The sequence below is a fragment of the Acomys minous genome, assembly GCF_964271855.1.
Source record: "Acomys minous genome assembly, chromosome: 6".
In the NCBI taxonomy this organism is placed as follows: Eukaryota; Metazoa; Chordata; class Mammalia; order Rodentia; family Muridae; genus Acomys; species Acomys minous.
In genome coordinates, this window is record NC_140487.1 from 122,064,608 (window position 1) to 122,075,870 (window position 11,263).

Sequence of the window (11,263 nt, forward strand, 5' to 3'; positions counted from 1 at the left end):
AATGCCCTTCCCTGGCCTCCTCTGGCACCAGGCACCCATGTTGTCCCTTGCAAACACACAGGGAAACATTAATACACACACACACACACACACACACACACACACACACACACACACACCTTATTTTATTTATTTATTTATTTTATTTAATTTTAGTTTTTTGAGACAGGGTTTCTCTGTGTAGCCTTAGCTGTCCTGGACTCACTTGGTAGACCACGCTGGCCTTGAACTCATGGAGATCTGCCTTAAATCTGTCTCCCAAGTGCTGGAGTTATAGGCGTGAGCCACCATGCCCAGGCTTTATTTTTATTTATTTTTATTTTTTATTTTTTTTGGTTTTTTTGAGACAGGGTTTCGCTGTGTAGCCTTGGCTGTCCTAGACTCACTTGGTAGACCAGGCTGACCTCGAACTCACAGAGATCCACCTGCCTCTGCCTCCCGAGTGCTGGGATTAAAGGTGCGAGCCACCACTCCCCAGCAATAAACCTTATTTTAAAAAGAGAAAGTAGACAGAAACAGGATTACAGTAGAACGGGAGTTTTGGGCCAAGGAGATGGCTCGGCGGGTGAAGTGTGTGCCGTGTGGGCACGATGGCTTGAGCTCCGATCTCCAACCCCTGTGCAAAGCTAGGCACAGGGGTTTGTGTCTGTGACCCCAGCTCTGGAGGGCTAGAGACAGGCGGATGCTGTGTGGGCCGTGGCTGGCCAGTCAGTGCAGCTGGAACATTGAACTCTAGGCCCATGAGGGAGCCTGCCTCAAAAACAACTGCTTACATGTTCACTAAGATGTGTAGAGTTTGCACCAGGCAAGTGTTTTAATGGCTTCTTTAATTTGGCTGTGTGATATTTTTGTTTGCCAATGACTTAAAGGGTTTTCATTTTTTTAAAGGGAGCATTTTCATTTTGTTTTGTTTTGATTTGTTTTGTTTTTGAGACAGGGTTTCTCTGTGTAGCCTTGGCTGTCCTAGACTTGCTTTGTAGACCAGGCTGGCCTTGAACTCACAGCAATTCACCTGCCTCTGCCTCCCAAGGGCTGGGATTAAAGGCGTGCACTACCACGACCGGCAGAAGGGGTGATTTGTGGAGAGTAATAAATGAAAATAATTGAAGTTTACCTCTGGCTACTATGTACACACACGCACACACACATGCACACACGCACACACGCACATGCACACACGCACACACACATCCCAAAAGTCAATGTGGTTTTTAAAAAATTACATTTATTTATTTTCCTCAAGTGGAAGGGGGTCACGCAGGTGCCGTAGCACACGTGTGGAGGTCAGAAAATGGCCTGTGGCAACTGGTTCTCTCATCCACTACCAGGGGGGTCCCGAGGATCAAACTCAGGTGGTTAGGGATGGTGGCAAAATCACCTTTAACCACTGAGCTGTCTCATCGGCCCATGTCAAAGCTTTACAGTTACTATAGCCAACACGCGTTTCCCTGCCAAGCATAACCAGACAGCTTTATAGATGCAGCCAGTAGCTGCTCTTCTCATCCCCACTGTACAGATGAGTAAGCTGAGGGTTGAGGGAGGGGAGTGAATCACTCCTCATCAACATCCAAGAAGGGCAAAGCTGGATCCTGATCAACACAAGCAGTCTGGCTCCAGAGCCCGGGCTCTCAGCCGCTTAGCTATGCTTTGCTTTGTTCATTCGTTTGATAATATTTCCTGCTGTAGCCTGGGCACCATTACAGATGGCAGGTGTGCAGCACGAAACCAAACTGTGTGTGGAGGCGACAGACAGCATAATGAAGCGTTTCTTCAGGCTGTTAAAAGGTGGTCAGCCCTCCAGCAAAAAAAAAAAAAAAAAGCTGCCTTAGGAAACAGAGCTGTTGAGAGTAGGACAGAGTGTGGGAGGGAGGCCAGCTGAAATGCAGACAGAGTAGCAAGCCAGGAGGGAGGTGAGGGAGGGTGGGCGCTCTCCGGGGCTCTGAGAGGAAAGGACTTTCCAGGCAGTCGGGGAATCTGCCTGTGCAAAGGCCCCAGGTAGGAGTGGGCTGACTGTCTCCGAGCACCAACCAGGCTAGTAGGACTGGAGTGGATGCGATGGGGAGGGGAGGTCGGACAGTTAGGGGACAGAGGCGCAAGTCCCAGGGTTCTGGGCCTACTGAGGCAGGGGCATGGTTTCATTAGAGAAGTGCTGTGACCTAGAGGATGACCCCCCCCTCCGCCCCCGCCCCCGCCCCCGGCAGCTGCTGCTCAGGGGAAAGTCTCCCGTTAGGGATAAAGGTATGAGAAAGAAGGCTGCATTCAAGGCTGAGGCAGAGATCATGATGTTGACCCCGGGGCCAGGCTGGGTGTGTGAAGGAGAAAGATGGCTATTCTTGGACCGTGTTGAGGAATGGAGTCCGCAGGGATATCAATTCCCTATCAGGTAATAGAAGCAGGGGAAAAGGAGCAGGGGTACAGCCCGGTTGTAGAATGCTTGCCTCGCATGCGCATGCGCATGCGCAAGGCCGTGGGTTTGGTCCCAGGCACCGCGTGCTTAAACAAGGCGTGGTGGAGCACGCCTGTATTCTCAGCACCTGGGAGATGGAGGCAGCAAAATCAAGACGTTAAAGCTCCTCCTTGGCTGCATAGAGAGTTTGAAGCCAGCCTGCACTAGTTGGGACACTGCCTCAAGCAAAACAGAGAATAAACACATTAAAAATAAAACAGAAGAGTGGGCAGGGCTCTGTGACGTGGTCGTTACCCAGCATGCAGGAGATCCTAGGTTCCATAGACAGCTCTTGGGGGGGGGGGGGAAGCACCAAATGCAGAGCAGGGGTGGGGGTGGGGGAGTGGGAGTGGGGGAGATAGGGGGATGGGGAATGGGAGGAGTTGGGGTGGGGATGAGGTCAAGGAAGTCCTAGGTTTGGGGCTGGATCTTTGGAGCATGGGGTGCTGTTACTACAGATGGGGAGACGGTGAGTAGGTTGATGTGAACTTAGGCTCTGACCCCTGCTCAGGACCAGGAGCAAAGTGCGTCTAGCAACCTTGAAATCATGAAGGGCGTCCAGGAGACTGAGTCTAGCCTGGGTGGGAAGGGTCTCGGGGGCGTAAATTCAGGGCTGTATGCAGAGTCCCCTCTAGCCGGCAGGTTAGCCTCTCGCTCAGGTTATCTTGGGAGCCTGTGCCGAGGTGGAACCTCCTCCACCAGGTAGGTAGGTCCCTGGTAACTCTGGAAGGAGAGCCTCCTCCCTGCTCTGTGCTGGGCGAGTGGCATCAGAAGGAAAGAAAGCAAGCCTTGTTTCCTGAGCCTCTCAGCTTCCGAGTTTGGGATTTGTTAGCCGGTGTGCTTTATCCTAGTTGGCTTGTCAGCAGGACTTCCACGGAGAGACTCGTGGAACATCAAGGTCCCACACATGCGAAGGACTGTACGCTCCTAACAGCCGCGCTCAGGGTCTCCCAATCTGCTTGTTTTCCTTATCGGCTGCTCTGAAGAGCCTGAACCACATGCCCGCCCCCACCCCCAGCTCCAAACTTGCCACAGCTACCTCTTGGCAGGGGTGACACACATGTTCAATGTGGCTGTGACCTCAGGGTCTTGGGTATAGAGACAAGACTGTGGATACGTGTGTTTGGCCCAGTTGCCAGCTCCAGGAAAAAGTCTCCTTCTTGGGTTGGGCCAGGCCACACTGAGTGGTGAGCACACCCTCCAGCAAACGTCAGTGTGCTCTGGAGGGCACACAGACTCTAGGCAGGGACCCAGCAAGAGGAACGCAGAACCACCAGTCACATGAATTTGAGAGGGTTGCTGCTACTGATCAGCCCCACCACTAATACAAGGCTGCGCTGGGTCTCCTATTCCTGTCTGGAGTTTATTTCTTCCTGGCCAGCCCGCCCATAGCTTAAAAAAGTAATATCCATTTCTAAAGGGTTATGTGTATGTTGTGTGTTCATTTTGTGTATGTGGCATGTGTGTGTGTGTGTGTGTGTGTGTGTGTGTGCAGGCCAGAAATTGACATCCATCTTACTTTTTAGACTCGCTGAGCCTGGAGCTTGCTGATCAGGCCAGGCTGGCTGGCTTGTGCTTTCCAGGCATTCTCCTGTCTCCACCACCCTGCTGGGATTACAGGTGGTTGTTACCACAGCATTTTACAATCACGCTTCGGGATCCGAACTTAGGTCTTCACTCTTGCACGGTGGTTCCTGCTGAACCATCACCACCTGTTTGTAGCTTACTAAATCATCTTTCTTTCTAATCTTCAGGGGCTTCCTGGGCTAGAGACAGGCTAGGTGTGCGGCAGACTGATGAACAGAGAAGCCAGTGGCTCTGAGAGAGGCTGGAAGGACAGATGCCTTTACCGCATGTGCTTGGTGGTTAAAGAGTGAGTGAGGCATGGGGTAGTGGCTCACAGGGGGATGGGGATGGGAGGTGGCAGGGGCTGGTGACGTGGAGAAGAGTCAAAGGGCTTTCCAGAGCTTGCCAGAAGACCCCCCTTTGTTCTAGAGTCGGGATAACTCGGGATAAGAGCTACCAAGGAGATTCAAGAGAAGATCCCCACGAGCCAGAAGTAGTGGCAGAGCCCTGAGGTTGGTACCCAGGAGGCCAAGGCAGGAATAATAAAGGTTTGGCTATCCTGGACAACACAGTGAGATCCTGTTTAAAGGAAGGGAGGAAGGGAGAGCGGGAAGGTGGGGTCCCAGGAAGACAGTGACTTCCCACCTCCTGGGTCCTGGGTCCTGGGTGTAGCCTCTGGCCGCGGTGCCACGGATGAAGCATGTACAGTCGGGGCTCTAGGAAGGGCCGGAGAAGAGGAGCTGGAAGGGCAACCAGCTAAGCAAGGGCAGCAGTGGATGGGGAGGACAGGACTGCCTGAGAAAATGGGGCAGAGGCAGAAGAGCCAGGAGAGTGAAGTTGTCCCAGCCTGCTGTGTCTGTGGGGGGAGGGGCAGGGGTCGGGCGGGGTGCCCAGAGGGAGATGCTAGTCAGAGATGGCAGAAACCACAGTGCCAATCCCCTCCCCGGACTGCCACAGTTCTACCACAGGAGCGCCAAGGATGTCCTGCTTGCTGTGTGCTCAGACCTCTTGCAGCAAGCCTCTTTTCCTGGGATGTGTGGTTCCCAGTATTTCCTGCAGGACCGGGAGTTAGGATTCACATTCTGCTTGGGGATATGCAGTGTCACTGGGCTAAATCCCGAGACCTTCAGAGAGGTTCATTAACTTGCCCAAGGCCACACAGCTACCAAGCAGCAGAGCCAGAATTCAACCTTGATCTTGCCCCCCCAGGTGCTCGGGAGTCCTTTGTTCAAGGTGGGCCTTGCTGATTGGGCCTCCAGATCAGTGGGTGTGCTTGGGTCCCCCAGTGAGGTGCTGGGTTAGGAGTGACCCCCAAAGGTATAGCTCATCTGAGTTCTTTTCTCAGGAATGCAAAAAAAAATGCCGTTAGGAAAGCTGCTCAAGGGTGTTGTAGTTGACACCTGTTATCCCAGCACTCAGGAGGCTGAGGCAGGAGGACTGCTACAAGTTCAAGGCCAGACTGGGCTTCAGAATGCCTGTCCCATGTCTCACTAAAGCCAAAGAAAGGACAGTCCTAGGGGTGGCAGTAGCTGGGGGTGGGTGGGTGGGGTTTTCCAGACCTGGCTGGGTTCAATGGAGCAGTCTTGACAGAAGGACTCAGCTGGATAGAAAGGTGAGTGTGGTGCTGGGCTGGTTGGGTAGGTCCCCCCCCTCCCCCGCAGCACAGCGCCCGCCTTGCAGGAGCCAGCTCGCCCCGCCCACGGGGGGTCACCCGTCCCACGCCCGGGGGGGTGGGGGGACCTCTAATGCGCCCGCAGCCTTTCCGGGGAGCGGTCCCCGTCGCGCTAATGTGCGGTCGTCCCGCCCTCCAGCAGTGGTGCCCCCGCGCCGACCCAGAGCGCAGATCGATACACATCAGGCGGCGGGCAGCCCCGGTCCCCTCCCTGCCCACACCCTTCCAAGCTCTCATCCTCCTTCTCCGCTCCCAGGACCTGCCTCCGCCCTCTGCCTTCTTTGGAGCCTGGGAATCCCCGGGCAAATGGGTAGCACCTTAGGGCCAAAGGCATGGTCATTTGTCACCCAAGGCAGGGACCTGGGAGAGATGAATGAAACCTCCAAAGCAAAACTTTAGGGGTGATGGTGGTCCTTACACAGGAGAAATCAAGATAAGTAAAACTAAGGCCCCCGGGGATGTGGCTCAGCTTCCGTAGCATTCAGGAAGTCCTGGGTTTGACCCTCAGCAGTCAATTGGATGTGGTGGTACACACTCATAATCCCAGCATTCACTCTGGAGCGGAGGCAGGAGGATCAGAAATTCAAGGTCAATTCTCAGATGCTACAAAGTGAGTTTGAGGTCAACTTGGGATAGGGAGATGTGTCTCAAAATAAAATGAAAAGGTCCGGGGGCATGATTGATTAAAGGCTCAAGGTTTTGCTTTGCAACAAAAAGCCCAGAGTTCAGACTCACCGAGCGCCCAAGCACTCGGGAGGCAGAGGCAGGCGGATCGCTGTGAGTTCGAGGCCAGCCTGGTCTACAAAGCGAGTGCACGACAGCCAAGGCTACACAGAGAAACCCTGTCTGGAAAAAACAAAAACAGACTCACTCAGCGGGCAGGTGTAGTGGCGCCCCGCTAATCCCAGGCTGGCAAGGGTGATCCTCAGAGCAAGCTGACTAGCTAGAGCAGCCAGATTGGAGGCGCCCAGCTCACCAAGAGACACTCTCTCTCTCTCTCTCTCTCTCTCTCTCTCTCTCTCTCTCTCTCTCTCTCTCTCTCTCTCTCTGTCTCTCTCAGAGAGGGTTTCTCTGTGTAGCCTTGGCTGTCCTGGACTCGCTTTGTAGACCAGGCTGGCCTCGAACTCACAGCGATCCACCTGCCTCTGCCTCCCAAGTGCAGGGATTAAAGGAGTGCGCCACCACACCCGGCTGAGACCTTGTCTCTTAAATAAATTGGAAAGTGGGGCCAGCACGGAGACACAGAGGGTGAAATCACTTCCTGAGTAAGTCTGGGACCGGAGACAGATCTGTGAAACCTACAGGGCGGAAGGAGAGAGCTGACTTCCACACATGCGCCATGGGATTCATTCCCCCACGCCTTGAAAATAAGTTAAAAAAAATAAAATTAACAAAAAAGGTGGAGAGTGAAGGAAGATACCAGGCACCTCACTTCTATACAGGTACACACACGCCTGCACGTGCATCTCCACACATGCCCACAGGCAGACATCCAGGCACACACACCACACACACACACACACACACACACACACACACACACACACACACACACACACGAGCATGCAATAAGTAACTAAATAAAAAAAATTAAGGGAAAAATTAATGCAAAAATCCTCAGTGATCAAAAATAAATCAAAATTTTAAATGAAGCTAAGATCAGCAATGGCTGAGCAGAGCCATATTGGAGCCTGGGGCAAAGGGAAAAAAAAATTGAGAATCTGGATCCCGTTTCATTTAAATGTTGAAGACTTTGTTCATCACAGATTGTTCACTGGGGGATGGAGTGTGGCTGAAATTCACTTTTGGGACTAGTAACGACTGACTTGACAACAGAACAAATGCCATCACCTTAATTACCTTAAAAATATTGTTGGGGGGGCCTGGTGTGGTGGCGCACGCTTTTAATCTCAGCACTTGGGAGGCAGAGGCAGGTGGATTGCTGTGAGTTTGAGGCTAGCCTGGTCTGCAAAAGGAATCCAGGACAGCCAACTATACAGAGAAACCCTGTCTTGGGGAAAAAAAAAAAAAAAAAAAAAAAAAAAAAATATATATATATATATATATATATATATATATATATTTGGGAGAAGGGTTGAATGCAGAGCCTCTTTGTGCCAGGTATGTGCTATATCCCCAGCAGCCCCTCTCCCCTTTTAAAATTGGGTTTGTTACAACAGGGTCTCTTGGAGCTGGCCTTGAACTTGCTATACAGTAGTCTGGCTTTGAACTTTTCTTCACTCTCCTGCCTGGTGTCTGGATCTACAGGCATATGCCACCACACTAAAAGCATCAAATTATTATTATTATTATTATTATTATTATTATTATTATTATTATTATTATTATTATTATTATTTCGGGGCAAGGTTTCTCTGTGTAATAGAACCCTGGTTATCCTGTACTCAGTTTGTAGGCCAGGCTGGCCTCGAACTCACAGAGAGATCCACCTGCCTCTGCCTCCCTAGTGCTGGGATTAAAGGTGCGCACCACCACACCCTGACTGCATTGACTTATTAATTTAAAAATTCCTTTGCTTTTGTTGAGACAGCACCATTCATACTGACCTGGAACTCTCTATCCTCCTGTCTCGGCATCCCAAGTCTTAGTCTTAATTTTCTTTTTACTTTAAAAAAAAAAAAACCCTCATGACTTTACAGGTAATTTACTTGCTGTCCAATTCACCTTTTGACAGTTTTCTGTCCTGAGATTTTCATCATCTTCAGAGCCCTACAGCCAGCTTTGGAGCACCGCCATCGCTGTTCCCAGAAGCCTGAAACCACAAGCAAGCGCTCATTCCCTTTGGTGTCCCCAGATCCTGTCATCTCTACAGCATTGTCTGTTCTGGGGATGCAGATGGGATTGTATTCTGTCCGCTTTCTTGCATCTCATGGTTCCCAGCTATTAAAGCATCTGTCAATATTCCACCTTTTTTTTTTTTTTTTAGTGTGCGGCTGTGGCATTGGTGCGTATGGCTGTTCTCACGGACGAGGAGGCCAGAAGAAGATGACTTTTATCCTGCCCTACCAGCCTCTACTTTATTCGCTTGAAACAAGGTCTCTAAGTGAACGTAGTCCTGGGCTGGTGGCCAGCAAGCCCCAGTGATGCCCTTGTCTCTGCTCCCCACAGTGCTGGGGTTATAGGCAGCATGGGAGCCCACCGAGCTCTCTACGTGGGTGCTGGGAATTGGAAATCGGGAGTTCGTTCTTACATGCAGACACTCTTACCCTCTGAGCCATCTCCCAGACCCAGTGTTGCATTTTTCACAATTCCAAATCATGGCCCATTGTGCGGATACTCCTCACCTCCTCACCCATTCCTCAGCTGGTGGGTATTTGGGGTGCTCCTTGTGTCTACTCTTTGCCTTTTATGAATAATGCATTGACGAGCATATGTGCACATGTTTTTGTGTGGACCTATCTTTCATTTTTTTCTTTAATATTTTTAGGATATTTCAGTTTACTCTGTGTGCACACTAGTGTGTGTATGTGTGTGTGCATGCATGCCTGTGTGCATGCATTGTGTGTGTGTGTGTGTGTGTGTGTGTGTGTGTGTGTGTGTGTGTGTGCGTGTGTGCATCCCATGGTGCCCATGTGGAAGCCAGAGGACAGTTTGCAGCAGTCAGTCCTCTCCTTCCATCACTTGGTTCCTGGGGATCAGATACAGGGTTCAGTGTGGGCAGGAAGCATCTTCACCTGCTGAGCCGGCAGCCAGAGACAGGCTTTCTCTGTGTAGCTCTGGCTGTCCTGGAACTCACTCTTGTAGGCCAAGCTGGCCCTGAACTCAGGAGATCTACCCGCCTCTACCTCCCAAGTGCTTGGGTTAAAGGTGCGCACCACCACACCTGGCCTCTTTTTTTTTTATTTAAATATTTCTCTTGCATGTGCCCCTAAGAAGTATGGGGCCCATGCTCACTGCATATTTAACATTTTAAGCAATTTGCCAGAGTATTTTCCAAAATGGTCAGACTGTGGTCCTTCGCATCAAAAGTGTAGGTGGGTTCCTGTTTCCCCCCACCCTCACCAGCAACTACACTCACCACAGGCCTCTTTCTAGCCTAGTCTCCCTAACACCATAAGGGGGTGTTTCCTCTGTATTTCCTCATGGCTTGTACTTCTCACGTGTTGGAGCACATTTGTTTTGGGACACACATCTGAGTTGCTTTCTTTTGTAGGTGGTGTCCTATGTATATTCCCATGTAATATTCTGACTGGCTTCTCTGCACTGGACACTGTACTCTGGACATCCGCCTACAGGCACAGCTCCATGGGTGTGCAGGTGCCCATGTGGTACAGAGGAGAGCATCTGATCCCTCGGAGCTGGAATTACAGGGGCAGGAGCTGCCTGATGCCGGTGCCGGGAACCGAACTCGGGTCCTCTGAAGAACAACAGGAAGTGTATCTTTAAATGAGTCTTTCTAGACACAAGAATCTGAGAAACAACTTCTGGGTCCATTGCTCACTCCCTCTCTCTTTTGGGAACAGCGTCTATGTTTTCCCCAGCTGGTTTCAACCTACAGCAGCCCTCCTGCAGCCGTCTGCCAAGGGCATGTGCCATCACACACTTGACTCAACTCCAAGTGTCCTGGGCTGGCTTTGAACTCACCGTGTAGATGAAGACATCATCGAACTTCCGACCTCTTGCTTCCACTGTTGGGTGCGGGTATTACAAATGTGCAGGACCTTGTCTAGCTTTATGGGGTGCTAAGGATAAGCCCAGGCCTTAAAGCATCCTATACAAGCACTCTTACCCACTGGCCTACATTTCTAGCTCCTCCATCAAGTATTTATGATTGTCTAGCATATGCCGGGCACCATGTGCACAGACACCGTGGGCTGTGAGCTGGCTAGTGTTTGCCAAGCTTAGAAGGCTGTTCTTCAGAAACTGTAGGCTGCTGGCAGCTTTAGGCTGCATGCAGGATGGTTGGTGTTTACGGAGCCTCAGTGTAGGCAGGTTCCTCGGTGGCCGGATGCAGAGGTCATCGCTGTCTGTTCAACCACACAGCTCCAGGCCCTCTGGTGATTTTTGGCACAGCTCAGACCCAGTGACCAGCTAAAGCACTTGATACCTTTCCTGCTGGCAGACTGAAATGTAGAGACAACAGCTTCCGAGAGCTCGGGATATGGAAGTTGTAAATTAAAGTGGTTTGACCACAAATGGAAGAGAATTTAAAAAAACAAAAAACAAAAAACAAACGAGCTGTGACCCTTGGGGTCATAGCAGACTCAGGAACAGACACATGACAGGAGTTGGTTCTTCCTTGGGGGACCTCTCTAGAGGGACACATACAAGAGGGACCCGAGCAAGAATGGAAGTGGCAGCCAGAGAGAGGAAGGATCTCATTGTGGGGCCAGGGGCCAGGTGTGAGTGGCGCGGGTCACCTGGTCATTGTGGGGCCAAGGGGCCAGGTGTGAGTGGCCCAGGTCACCTGGTCATTGTGGGGCCAGGGGCCAGGTGTGAGTGGTCCAGGTCACCTGGTCATTGTGGGGCCAGGGGCCAGGTGTGAGTGGTCCAGGTCACCTGGTCATTGTGGGGCCAGGGGCCAGGTGTGAGTGGCCCAGGTCACCTGGTCATTGTGG

General features: G+C 51.5%; 1 long non-coding RNA gene across 2 annotated transcripts; it reads left to right on the plus strand.

The window, feature by feature from the left end:
• Positions 1-2,832: 2,832 nt before the first annotated feature.
• LOC311599459 lies at positions 2,833-9,067 on the plus strand. 2 transcript variants are annotated; one of them, XR_014779900.1, is made up of 4 exons: positions 2,833-2,915; positions 4,201-4,335; positions 4,464-4,524; positions 8,632-9,067. It is a non-coding gene; the product is annotated as an uncharacterized lncRNA (long non-coding RNA). The 2 variants fall into 2 exon arrangements; XR_014779901.1 differs by lacking the exon at positions 2,833-2,915 and adding an exon at positions 3,025-3,148.
• Positions 9,068-11,263: the final 2,196 nt, after the last annotated feature.